This window comes from Cryptomeria japonica, chromosome 10 (assembly GCF_030272615.1).
Source record: "Cryptomeria japonica chromosome 10, Sugi_1.0, whole genome shotgun sequence".
NCBI classification, from domain to species: Eukaryota; Viridiplantae; Streptophyta; class Pinopsida; order Cupressales; family Cupressaceae; genus Cryptomeria; species Cryptomeria japonica.
Window position 1 is genome coordinate 724,291,472 of NC_081414.1, and position 15,099 is coordinate 724,306,570.

The window sequence follows — 15,099 nt, forward strand, 5'->3', positions numbered from 1 at the left end:
TTCTTAAGACCAAATGGCATGATGTTCAAATAGTATGATCCCCATGGACAGGTAAATGTCATCTTGTGTTGATCTTCTGGTGCAATCCTGATCTGGTTGTATCCTAAGAAACTATCCATCAATGAAAGCATTTCATTCCTAGTAGTTAAGTCAACTATCATGTCTATGTTAGGTAATGGGAAATCATCCTTAGGACATGCTTTGTTTAGATCTCAAAAGATTGTGCTAATTCGTATGCCCCCAGTGGGCTTAGTCACATGTACCAGATTGGATATCCACTTTGCATAGTCAACAGGTCTACTGAAGCCCACATCTAGAAGCTTTTGGAGTTTTACTTTTACCAGTAATGCAATATGTCGATGCATCTTTCTTAGCTTTTATATATACAATTTAATTTCTCATAGCAATGGTAAATGATGTAACACAAATTCTGGATCTAGACCTAGCATATCTGCATAGGACTAGTCAAAATTCATTGGACATTGTTTGAAGAACTATATGAACTTGTCCTTTTGTTCCTAGTTTAATGATTTTGCTAAGTGGATATTATGTAAAACCTCTTCTTCTACTATATTGACTTCTTCAGTCTCTTCCATAAGTAATGTTTAATTCTCTTGTTCAATAGGGTGGTTGTCTAACTTTCTCTTTCCATTGTGATCACTTTCATTTGTATCTTCTGTCACAGAGGAACTTGCCTCTCCAAAGTATGTCGTTCTATACAAATCTATAGAAAATCCTTCCTTGTGATCACCCTATGGAAATCCCTCTCTAACGTCGAGAAATTATGTAATAGTTTCATCATTTTATAACTTGTCTAGAATTGGTTTTCCTTCTCACCCCCAATCAGTCAAATGAGAGTGTATAAGGGGTAAGTCATTGTTTCCTTCTATTATAAAAGATCTTGATAACATGCATACCTGGTTATTTGGACGACCTGATATATCTTCATCATCAATGTGTGACTAGTCATTATCTATCGTGTCTATTGCTTGTGGGCTGACATCATGATCAGATAGGAGTTCATAGTCATGAGAATCTATCATTCTTTCTATGTATGTTTCACTTTTTGAGGCTATAGCACTTATCTCCTCTTGTTCTTTTAACTAAGTTTGTTGTAGATTTGTCGACCTCTTTTGTGAGGTGGTTACCCTTCTTAAGCCTAGTATAAGTCATTGTAGTCTTTCTTCATCTGACTCATTTGGAGGAGCTTGAGTTGTTTCCCTTGGAAAAAGTATTGACAACAACCAAGGATTAGGCTCATTTGTTGGTGCTTAGCATGTGTCTGTTATCATATTTACTTGTGTAGATGTTTCAAAAACTATATTTCCAGGTGATTCTATGTTAGGTTCTTGTATAAGTTGCCTCATATCTTCACCATCTGATTCCATACTAGGAGATGTTGGTGCTCTCTTTCTCCTCTAAGATGAAGAGGGAAATACGCGTGTTGATAACTATTTCTGAGGTATGTACTTTGATGGTAGCCTAGGTTTGTTCAATATATCTAGTGTATGTTTTCTTGCCTTTGGTATCTTTGGTACATGTTTATATCCTAACCCTTGATTCTTTTGGTTTTTATGAGGTAAAATAGGTTCTAATCTTCCTTTCTTCTGTATTCCCAAGGCTGTGGTACCATCGTACCCATATTTTTGTAGAATCTTGAAACTATTTCCATACTGATCTAAAGGTAACCTAGGTCTTGTCATGCCATCTTCTTCTCTATATATCCAGTGATTGACATATTCATTCAAAGATTCTTCTTGTAAGTCTCCCCATGTAATGAAAGAGCATGAATCTGAGTACTTTACTATCTCTTTTCCTTTATCTTGTTTCATCACTGTGTTTCGAGGGTTCCCAAAATACCTAGGAGAAAGAGATAATTGTGTACCATTCGAGGTACTTGAAATGAACTATTCCCCACAACCAACATCCTTAATCTGTAAATAAGATGTGCTAGGTGTATTTTTATGTATCTCCATGATTGTCAATGACTCCATTTGTGTAGCGAGTGGTGCTTCTTGATTAATGGGTACCTGGTTATCCACACTTGTCTTTCAGTGATTACAATGTTGAAATGAATTTGGACCACCCTTTATGGTGATTTCAATGCCATTGTATGCAAATTTAACACATTGGTGGGATTTTGAAGGTACTTGCATGGCATGAATCTATGGGTGGCCCAATAGCATGTTATACCCTAGTTCTTTGTCCAACACTTGAAAGGTAACCTCTGTTGTGATAGGTCCTATTTGCACTCGTAGTGTAACGACACCTTTAGAAGAGCATTCTTGATCATTATATACTTTGATGTTTATTCTCTTTGAAGGATCAATATGAATCTCAGAATAACCCAATGCCTTGACCAGCTTTAGTGTACAGATGTTAAGACCAACTCCTCCATCTATAAGTACTCTTCTGACTTTTTTCTTATGTATGTAATATTCTAGATGTAGCATATCATTATGGAGAAATATATCACTAGGAACATCTTATTCTATGAAAGCAACACGGGTACCATAAGTTAAATTCCCCACCATGGATTGGAAATCATTTTCATCTATATCTTTATCAAGTATCGAATCTTGAACTGCTTTGTCCAGGATAGATTTGTGATCTGGTGATATACGCAATAGCTCAAAGAGTGATATCTGGGCTGGGATTTTCTTGAGTTTCTCAATCACATTATAGGTCCCTACTACTGGTAGTCGGTTAGATGGTACTCCTTGTAAGGTTACTTTTCATCTGCGAGTAACTACTTCAGATTCTTTGTCTCTTGTATTTATTGTGATCGTAGCCACTGTATTATCTCTTGTGAGGGACATGTCTACAACATATGTTGTTTCATCAAGGTTTATTTCATTTCCCATCCTATAGTTATCATGTGCAAGTTTGATATCCATGCTTTGTGCTGTAATTTCATCTTCAAACCATCCTGAATAAAATGGTTCTTCCTGCCCCTAGTTCATAAGACAAAGATTCTTGTCTTCATCAGATTTTAGTGCTTTTGACATCATACAAACTTGGTTATCATAGTTATCATCCTCTTGACATTTCTCTTCATCGCGGTCTTCTTGTGACTCAACATTTACTACATCTCCTCAGCTAATAGCATAAATAGTGTAGTCATATAGGACTTTTGTGTAGTTAGCAGTGTTGTCTTGTGTTCCTGATGTTGATGCCTTCCCTTTATCATGTTTGACATAAGGATCCTTAAATTTGGTTTGATTTGTGTTTGTTAAATTTTTGTTGGTATCGATTGTGATGTCACCTTGATCTATCAGGTCCTAAATTATTTTTTTCAATTTATAGCAACTTGTAGTTTTGTGACCTTTTGTACGATGATAGCCACATAAGTCATTATCATTCCACCATGTAGGTTTGAAAGAAAATAGTTCATATATTCTAACCTCGAGCAAAGTGATCATATTTGTATGTATTAACTTCTTTAAAGCTAATTCAATAGGCTCCCCTAGAGGTGTGTAGTTTGTTTTTGGAGCATTTACCCTTGGGAATTTTCTGTTTTTAGTTTGCATCACATTTGCGTTTGTCAACACTATGTTATTCTTTGTATGTGTACTAAATGATTGACTTTGTCCTTGTAAATATATAATCGGTTGAGCTCTGTTCACCGTATGGGCATTTATAACACCATCATTGGTCACATTCTTGTTTCTTGACCAAAACTTGGATTTATCATTGTTGTTGTTATATTTTATGATACCGTGTTCTACTAGTCCTTTCTTGCACTTTAAGGATTTTTCAGTGATTTATTTAAATATGGTCAAACATTGCATTTGTATAGGGTACTTATATTTTGGGATTAAGTTTTCTGTAAACATGTCAACTTGCGCAGTTTTAGGAATAATAGTATTGCACCTTTTTTAGAGAGATCTCCATCTTTGTATGAAGGATGCAAATATTTCATTTTCATATTGTTTTGTGTCACATAGGTCCATCAATGTAACTGGGGTTTCAATCTTATGTGAGAAGTTAGAAATGAAATGTTCAACTAATTCACCCCATGATGAGATCGTTGGTGAGAGATGTGAAAACCACTCCAAGGCCAAACCTCTGAGACTTTTTGGGAACAATCTTATTAGATAAATATCTTCAGTTGCAACCTTTATACATATGTTAAAAAATTATCGTATGTGATCTCTAGGATCACCCTTCCCTCGGTATCTGTCAAATTTTGGTGTTTCAAAATGTGGTGGGAAAGGTGGCATGCCTATTGTATGATCAAAAGGATAAGGACGTAAGTCCTGCATTATATAGCTCTTTTTTTCATTACCGGGTTGTATAGTTGTCTTCTATTGTTGCAGATTTTGTACCTGTTGGGTCAAAATATCCATTTGAGTCAGTGGTACACTTTGCGCATGAATATTTCCCACAAAAGGATTCATGGTAGTATAACTAGGAGGTTCTTGAAAGGTACTATAGCTATAATTCTGCATGTTATGGGTTCCTCTAGGTACTATGAAATAAGAGAATTCTGAACCCATGTTTGATTGGGTTGTACTCATTGTATTAGTGAAATATGGGTTTATATTCTGATGACTATATGTAGAACCTATGGAATAGGAAACTGGAGGTTGAGTCACAGAAACATGTGAGGATTATGGTTGAATTGGTGCCAAAACACTTGACATTACTAGTGCAATTTTAGAGGCTATGATAGCCCGCATATGTGCTCTAATGTTCATTGTTTAGGATGATGGACTTGCTTGAGAACTCGCATTTGATGCCACATTTGTTTGTGTAGATGATGTTGGTGCATTCTGGGAGAAACTTGAGGTCATAGCTTGTGTTTGTGTTACATTTGGTATTTGACTACTATTTGGACCTAAAGTGATTCCTGATGGTAAGATTGTTGTGACATCAAAATCTTTAGGTAACTTGGCACCATTTTGTAATAACAATGAGAGATATATGTTCCTGTCATTGTGTATAAGAGTATTTAGAATCATAAGGACATGTGGGTCTTGTTGAGCTAACTCAATTTCTTCACATGTTAAGTTTTGTTGTAGCTCATATATTGTTGGCATAGCATAGGGATTTGACCATTGAGAATTTTGACTACTTGACATATACATGATCCAAGTTGGATTAACTGACGGGTTGTTGTTTGAGTCCATTTTAGTCTTTTCCTTTTGTGACCTTGTGATGGGCATTTAAAACTTCTATATGAGGACGCTTTAGAACCTAATGCAAGATGATGATACACCTAGATTATGAATTCAAGACTCTAGAACTAAAGGAAAAGTTATGGAATACTATACAAGACTCTCTATTGGGGATTTGGACATGGGAATTGTTGAGTACTTTGATATTTTTGCAACAAAAGTTTTTCAAGTTCTTCTCTTAGAAGTTCTGCAGTAATTTCTCTATCAATTCTATGGGAAATTTTATACTCTCTATCTAGCTCATACTCAACTCCTATGTACTGAGGTGCACTTATCTTTAGTTCCTAAGACAAGTTATCTAAACCATCAATGATTTCTTATTGACCACCATTTGGCACTAGATTAGGTTGCTCAAAGGGGAGCAAATCATCACCTGGGAGACCCATTAGGACACATGTTGTGACTTTCTAGGATGATTATGCAAATGATGAAAGACTGAGACAAATGTATATGAGGTCTAAACAAGAACTAATTATGAAGACTATAATTACCCTAAAATGAAAAGGAGGTTAATGGGACACAAATAAGGACCTATGGAAAGATTATGAGGATGTAAAATATGACAATGCAATGATTTATGCAAATTGTAAGGACGTAAATGAGGACAATAATAAGGACGTAAATGAGGACTATGCATGGACTTATGCAAATTATAAAGATGTATATGAGGATGATAAATGAGGACTATGCATGGACTTATGTAAATTATAAGGATGTAAATGAGGACTATGCAAGGATGCCTATGGTCACAAGTATGTAAAAGTTTAGAATTTGTAGGACTGTCTGATATTTCAAGGTAAACTTTGTTTCAAGTAATTATGTTTATAGGACAAGTATGTTGTTTTTCAAATCCGAGAACACTATCTAAAGATAGGTATAGCTGACTGAACTGTGTTTTGACAAACTCTCAGAATTTAGAGATACACAAGGTAGGGCCTAAAATAGCCCAAATACTAACTCATTATTGGTATGACACAATGATACACAAAACCACAAAAGACAATCTTAGGCTAGAAAGTGGAAACCATTCAATGAGGCCTTTATGAAATACTGAAACCAGATGAATACCTAGAGATTCTGGCGGCACTGGCTCCACTTCACGACACACACTTCTCGAGCATGCTAGTCTCTCTTACCCCAAAGATCCAAAGATCTTATCACCAAGGGATTTTCATCTCACAATGCAAGGTACATGAAGGGTATCTATTGTGTACGATCCACACTCCCGGAATCAATGAATGTGGGATTTGGGATACTAAATTGGTTCTTATTGTAAGTTTCGAGGGATCCCCGATCCAATGAAGGATTCTTAGAGAAAGCCACTTAAGGCTTTAGTTAAGCTTATCAGTGTAGGGAAGGCCCCCACATACATCGAATTCACTCAACACTCGAGTCGCCTGACTAGTATGTTTATATAGTGGATCAAAAAACACATTCGAGAGTATGCTAGGAGAGATGATATCCCCAATGCATCCCAATTCAAAGTACCTTTGTGGAGTGATGAAATCCCCAATAAAAGATACCCCTCACTACTAAAAGGAAAAGTGGGTGTCGTTATCACCTTTCCCTTTCTTCCAAGACCCCAAAGGTGGGTGGAAAGCTAGTTAATGCAACAATAGGTCCACCCCAAACACAATAAAAAGTTCATTCCCTTAAAAAATTGCAAAGTGTGATTTATTCTATTGATAAGCCTGTTTCATGTTCATTTGAAAAACCCAAACTTAAGTGTGAGATACGCATGTGCATGTCAATTTTAGAACACCAAATTGAAGTGTGAAAGCATGCATGTCAATTTTAACCAGATTTGTTTTAAGCACCAAATTGAAGTGTGAAAGCATGCATGTTTATTTTAACCATATTTGTTTTAAGCACCAAATTGAAGTGTGAAAGCATGCATGTTAGTGATTTCCAAAATTCTCTGTAATGATCTGGCCTTCTTTGTGATTTTGACATGTTCTACAAACAAGGAAGCAATAACCAAATAAACACACATAAAACATAAAACCAAAATCTTTATTAAACAAATGTGTTATTATACCTGTGCAAATGTGTTATCCTCTATGGGCGATTGCGTGACGCTATCTGTGCGATTGCATAATTCTGACAGATTGATTGCGGTATACTAACAGAGAGAATGTGTAAAAAGACTAGGCTAAATGCGTGACAAATAGACAAACAAAAAAAAAAAATGAAATTAAATTTGATCAGAAACCTGCAAACCAGATTGTGATGCCTTAGTAAGATCTCTCATCAACCATTCTATATTAAGAAAATCATATTTCACTATGTATGAGAGAACTAGGTTGTTGTATCCGTCAATGGCTAGTTGGTCCTCTAGATCATGTATCTTTTTGCCTTTAGGATTTGCTGATAATGTTTGGATTGTCTCCTTTGATCTTTTTACCTTCTAGCACTTGAATTCTTAAATTGTACATTACGTGCCATAAGATGTCATAGTTAAAGCATCAGATAACGGTATAAAATGTTCATATTTAAAGAATTTAATACAAAATCAAGACATAAAAGAGGACAAAAAATGAGAAAAATAAGATAAATATAATGCATAAACAGGTTTTTCGAATGCATAATAAGATCTAGGCAAATGCGTGATGGGGTCTCCACGAATGCATCACCTTGTGTTGTCGATTGCATGAATATGTCTATGTGATTGCGTAGTTTTGTATAGTCAATTGCATGATGATTGAATTGGCTTTGCAATCCATACAAAAACTACAAAAAATATGAAAATCCGTACGACTTACAAAAATCACACAGAAAACATAGAGGGTTAATTAGTTGTTCCTTCACATCGGGTTCACCAAAATGTCATATCTAAAATTCATCATTAATTCAACTAGAAATAAAGGGAAACCATGAATCCCTATCTAATTAAATAATTCTAAACAAAACCAATGAAATGACACAAGAAATAAATAGGAATATAAAATATTTAATTAAAGACTCCCTATTCCATGACTGCATATGACTTCCATTGTTCTTCTCTTCTTTGTGGTATGATGGCTCTCAGATATCATGCTGACAACCTATAAATGAAACAAAGATTCAAAGTGTTAGGTCCCAGAGACAACTGAGAGAGGGGGAGGGGTAAATCAGTTGTCAACTAAATTCAAACCAAAAACAACTTAACCAACTTAATGCTTAATACCGGTAAACTAGTTAAGTATGTCGGTAGACAGTTTTAATAGTTAATTGTGATACCGGTAAAGATTAATGCATGAAACATAAACACAAAGTCATCTACAACACATAACACCAATATTTGTACGTGGAAACCCTGTAAGGGAAAAACCCATGGCGGGAAACATTACCCACAATCAGATGATACTACTGCAGATAGTAAGTGTACATAAATGGGTCTACACATGCAGAAAGGCCAATAGCCTAGACCTCACTACTCAATCACAAAATGGGAGTCACACTGACTATAGTTGGATGGTTAAATCCAATAAGAATGTACTGCACAAACTAGCATCTTCATATGCTAGATTCAGTATCGGTGTAATGCTGATATGCTTTCATAAAAACCTAGCTTCACCTTCAAATGATGTCTACATGTATTGCACTGCTTAATCTCACATATACCTTCACACAATCCTTTTTCGCATTGCACATTTGATCTTACAAATAAGATCTTAAATTTATACCATAACCTAAGACTAATTTTAGTAGGTCGGCTCTACAAGATATTACAATAAAAATATTTTACAAACAATATAATATCCGATGCAATATCTGATTGAACACGTCGGCTTAATGCATTTACAACAATAATTAATCATCTCCATAGCATGCCATGTTGATCTGGAAAAGATAAACCTGTCGGTGTAACCCTAGATAACCCTAGACCTATTTGTTGGTAAAAGCAAATATGCAAATATGAATATACCAATGAACAAAACTCCAGGAAAAGATGTCCAAACGATGTCTTTGACATTACCAAGTGTCTTCCATATAATTTTGAGTGCCGATGATCATTATATCCTATCGGTGAACCATATACCAGTAACTGTGTAATAGTTACTTGCTTGCCAGTGAATGCTGCTGGATCTCCAAAGTGCTAGTGTTTTAGTAGGTGTTGACATCAATGACAAAACCATACCAAAATACCAACAATCTCCCCCTTTGGAGCAACATGTGTTATCCAAATTTTTTCAATACCAATCTCTCCTCAAAAGATAATGTGTTTTTCCATAGACATCTCTCCCCCTTTGACATCAAATGCCAAAGTTACAACAAAACTAAGTTCATATACAAAATACCAATCAATTCAATATACCAACTACCCCCCCTAAGAAGTAGCTCCCTCATCAAAGACCGGAATAAAAGATTTGTCTTTTAATTCTATCGGTTGGTGACAATCATCAACTGCTTAAGTCTCTACCGGTGGTGGTATGACTCCAAGCTGATCTCTGAGATATTCAAAAGTCTCCTTAGGCAAAGGTTTTGTGAAAATATCTGCAAGTTGTTCTTGAGTATTCACATAAACCAGTTTTATCTCCTTTTCTTCAACTTTTTCCCTTAGAAAATTCAGTTTGATAGAAACATGTTTTGTTTTAGAATGTAATACCAGATTATTAGATATATCAATTGCTGCAGTGTTATCACAATATATAGTAATAGGTTCCTTGCATTTTACCTTTATGTCTTTCAAAATTTGCTTAAGCCATAGTACCTGTGTACAGTTAGTTGCTGCTGCAACATATTCTGATTCTGCTGTTGATAAAGATGTACAACTCTGTTTCTTACTCAACCAAGAAACTAATCTGTTTCCAAGAAAGAATGCTCCGTCGGTGGTGCTTTTTCTATCATCCACATCTCCTGCCCAATTTGCATCTGTGTATGCATATAATTCAAAGTTTTCATCTCTAGGATACCATAATCCAAGATTTACAGTGCCTTGTAAGTACCGGAAAATCCTTTTTACTGCTGATTCATGATTTTCTCTAGGATTACTTTGAAATCTTGAAACAATACATATTGCATTCATAATATCAGGTCCGGTTTGTGCTAGGTACAGTAAACCTCCTATCATAGATTTGTATCTAGTTGGATTAACAGGTTTAGATTCATCCCTTTGAGATAATTTGTCATTTGTAGTCATAAGTGTGCTTACCGATTTAGAGTTCTCCATCCCAAATTTCTTTAGTAACTCTTTCAAGTATCTGGATTGACTCAAGAATATACCTTTGTCAGTCTGTGAAATCTGCAATCCTAAAAAAATTTTTATTTCTCCAATCATAGACATTTCAAATTCTTGCTGCATTTTAATAGAAAATTCCTTACATAATCCATCTTCTCCTCCAAAGATTATATCATCAACGAATACTTCTATAATCAAGATGTCATCATTAGTTATTTTGTAATATAAATTGTCTTCTGCATTTCCTTTAGTAAAACCAATCTTTAAAAGATACTTATCCAATCTTGCATACCAAGCTCTTGGGGCTTGTTTTAGTCCATACAGAGCTTTTCTTAACCTGCAAACCATATCATTGTCATCTATCAAAGAAAATCCATCAGGTTGTTCAATATAGACTTCCTCTTCAAGATCTCCATTCAAAAATGCACATTTAATATCCATTTGATAAACTTTGTAGTTCTTGTGTGCTGCAAAGGCCAAAAATAATTTGACTGCCTTCAATTCTAGCTACCGGTGCAAAGGTTTCATTGTAATCAACTCCTTCTTTCTGAGAATATCCCTTACACACTAGTCTTGCTTTATTTCTGACAACCTCACTATCTTCATTAAGTTTGTTTCTAAATACCCATTTGGTTCCAATTACATATTTATCTTTAGGCCAAGGAACTAATGTCCAAGTGTGGTTTTTCTCAATTTGTTCTAATGCTTCTTCCATAGCTTTAATCCAAAATTTATCTTCACATGCCTCATTAATAGATGATGGTTCAATTTGAGAAATAAGACATAACTCTTCATTTTCCAATCTTCCTCTTGTCATAACTCTAAATTTGTTTCAAATTATCTGATCTTCAGAATGATTCAATCTTACATACCAGGGTGTCTTTATTTGTTGTTGTTCTTCAATTACTGTGGAATCCTTAGATGGTACTGGGGTAGCTGGATCTTCATTCTGTGCCAGTGGATTTAGTGTAGGTTCAGTTGTCACAATTTCTGTTACTAGTTTAGAGTCTATATACCTTTAAGTTCCTCTGAATTGTTCATCAATCTTTACATTTGTACTCTCAACAATTTTTTGCAATCTGTTGTTAAAACATCTATATGCCTTGCTCTTAGATGAATAACCAAGAAATATTCCTTCATCACTTCTATGATCAAATTTGGCAATATACTCATCTCTTCTGATATAACATTTACTTCCAAAAATTCTGAAATACTTAAGAGTAGGAGTATTACCAAACCATAGTTCATGAGGGGTCTTACCAGTTTCACCTTTTATGTGAACTTTGTTGAATGTATAGACCATTGTGCTGACTACTTCTCTCCAATATACATGTGGTAGGTTTGCTTCTGATAACATACTTCTTGCTGCATCTAAGATAGTTCTATTTTTCCTTTCAACAACTCCATTCTGCTATGGTGTCCGAGTTGCTGATAGCTATCTTTTGATTCCATTCACTTCACAAAATGTATGAAAGTCCCTAGATGTAAATTCACCTCCTTGATCTGATCTTAAATATTTGATTTTCTTACTGGTTTCATTTTCAACCATTGCTTTGAATAGTTTAAACTTTCCAAGTGCTTCAGATTTTTCTCTGAGAAAAGTAACCCAACACATTCTAGAATAATCATCAATAATTAGCATGAAATATCTATCACCTTGTAAGCTTTTAGTTCTAGCTAGACCACATAAATCAGTGTGAATCAAATCAAGAGCATGATTGGATTTTTCTGGAATACTTTTGAAACTAGCTCTAAATTGTTTTCCAAATTGACATTCCTTACATATTGTATTATGAGGTTTGACAATTTTAGGTAGATCTCTAACTGCCTTAGTAGTACTGATCTTTACCATGCAATCAAAGTTTACATGACAGAGTCTCTTATGCCATAACCAACTTTCATCTATATGTGCAATTAAGCATGTCTTTTCACTATTATTCAAATGAAAGATATTACCTCTAGTCTAATTACTGGTTGCAATTTCCAAGCCAGTTCTATTCATGATTTTGCATTTTCCATTTTTAAATTGTAACTGAAATCCTTTCTCAACTAATTGACCAACACTTAAAAGATTATGCTTTAATCCTTCAACACACTATCAGTGTTATGCTTACCATCAAGAGATATTGTACCCTTACCTTTGATTGAACAAGCTTTGTCATCTCCAAATCTCACTAAACTGCCATTATATTCTTGATTATTCAAGAATTTACCTTTGTCTCCTATCATATGATGTGAGAATCCTGAATCAATGATCCATTAATCATTTACTTCAACTTTAACTGCTAGGGCTTGTTCTACCGGTTGAGCAGTAGGTGCCGGTTGATCTTCTGTTATAGCAACAAAAACCCATCCATTGTCTGTCAGATCCTCATCAGAATCATCAGTCACACCTTCATCAACAATGTAACAAGATTTGTCTTTATTCTTCTTAAATCTGTATCTCTGATATTCAGGGTTAGGCTTGTATGTTCTTCTAGCTTCTTCTCTTAGTCTAGCATGTCTATCAGGGCATCTTGAAGCCATATGACCAATCTTATTGTAGTTAAAACATTTAAAGGGTGCTTTACCTTCATACTTACTTCCAATTGGACCTTTAGGCATTTTCCTTGCAAATAGTGCTTCAAGATCTTCAAGTTCTTCATTCTCCTTCCTACTTTCTTCAAGTTCTCTTGTATAAAAGGCTTTCCAATCAGATTTGTCAAATGATGGAGCAGATGATGTTGATGCTTTAAAGGCCAAATCTATCTTTATAGTAGCAATAGGACCAAATTCTTCAATTTCAAAAGCTGAAAGTTTTCCAATCAATGTATCCCTAGTAACTGATGTATTAGGCATTGTTCTTAACTCATTTATAGCAGTAACCTTCATTTTGTATGCCAGTAGCAATCCTCTTCAAACTTTTGAAACAATTTTATTCTCACTTAAGGTTCCTCCACAACATTTAATACCCAAAACAATTTCATTTACTCTTTCCATAAAAGAAGAAATACTTTCATCCTCTTCCATTTTCAGATGTTCATACCTGACTCAGAAGCTTTCAAGTTTTGCAATTTTGACAATGGAATCTCCTTCATTCAGTGTTTCCAAATGATCCCAAATAGCTTTAGTAGTAGACCTATATGATAATCCCATGATTTGTTGATCTGATAATGCGCTCAAAAGTGCTTCTCTTGCTTTGCAATCATTTTCCTCATCTTTAGTCAAGTTAGCTAGACTAGGTTGACCAGGTAAAACAACAGTATAACCATTCTTTGTAATTTCCTAGATGTCTTTTACAATGCAATTAAGATGTGTCTCCATTCTAATCTTCCATATGCCATAGTTGGTTCCATCAAGTTTAGGACTATCCTTCCTGAAATAATTAGTAGACTTTGGATCTCCTAAGCTCTGATACCAATTGTTAGGTCCCGAAGACAACTAAGAAGGGGGGTGAATTAGTTGTCAACTAAATTCAAACCAAAAACAACTTAACCAACTTAATGCTTAATACCGGTAAACCAGTTAAGTATGCTGGTAGATAGTTCTAATAGTTAATTGCTATACCGGTAAAGATTAATGCATGAAACATAAACACAAAGTCATCCACAACACATAACACCAATATTTGTACGTGGAAACCCTGTAAGGGGAAAAACCATTGTGGGAAACCTTACCCACAATCAGATGATACTACTATAGATAGTAAGTGTACATAAATGGGGTCTGCACATGCAGAAAGGCCAACAGCCTAGAGCTCACTGCTCAATCACAAAATGGGAGTCACACTGACTACAGTTGGACGATTAAATCCAATAAGAATGTACTGCAGAAAATAGCATCTTCATATGCTGGATTCAGTACCAGTGTAATGTTGATATGCTTTCACAAAAACCTAGCTTCACCTTCAAATGATGTCTGCGTGTATTGCACTGCTTAATCTTGCAAATACCTTCACACAATCCTTTTTCGCATTGCACATTTGATCTTACAAAATAAGATCTTACATTTATACCATAACCTAGGACGAATTTTAGTAGGTTGGCTCTACAAGATATTACAATAAAAACATTTTACAAACAATATAATATTTGATGCAATATTTGATTGAACATGTTAGATTAATGCATTTACAACAACAATTAATCATCTCCATAGTGTGCCATGTTGATCTAGAAAAGATAAACCTGCCGGTGTAACCCTAGATAACCCTAGACCTATTTGCCGGTAAAAGCAAATATGAAAAAATGAATATACCAATGAATAAAACTCTAGGATAAGATGTCCAAATGATGTCTTCGACATTACCAAGTGTCTTCCATATAATTCTGAGTGCCGGTGATCATTATATCCTGTTGGTGAACCATATACCAGTAACTATGCAATAGTTACTTGCTTGCTAGTGAATGCTACTAGATCTTTAAAGTGCTAGTGTTTTAGTAGGTGTTGACATCAATGACAAAACCATACCAAAATACCAACATAAAGTTCATGATAGTTGAATATGGAGATTGAATGGTCAATTTATATATTTTTGGTTGAGATTGATTGAGAGGTGGAACAAATTGATCAAGAGGTGGAACTCGGGTGAGCTCACATGCTGATTGATAGTTGAATTGTTGATTTGGGGGTGGAATAAAATTAGTTGATTGAAAGATGAAAAATAATGATTGGAGGATAATTAATTAATGACAAAGATAGCTTTATTTAGAAAAAGCTAACTAGAAGATAAAAAAGGAATGATTGGAGAGAATTAAACAAATGAAATAGTTAACTGAA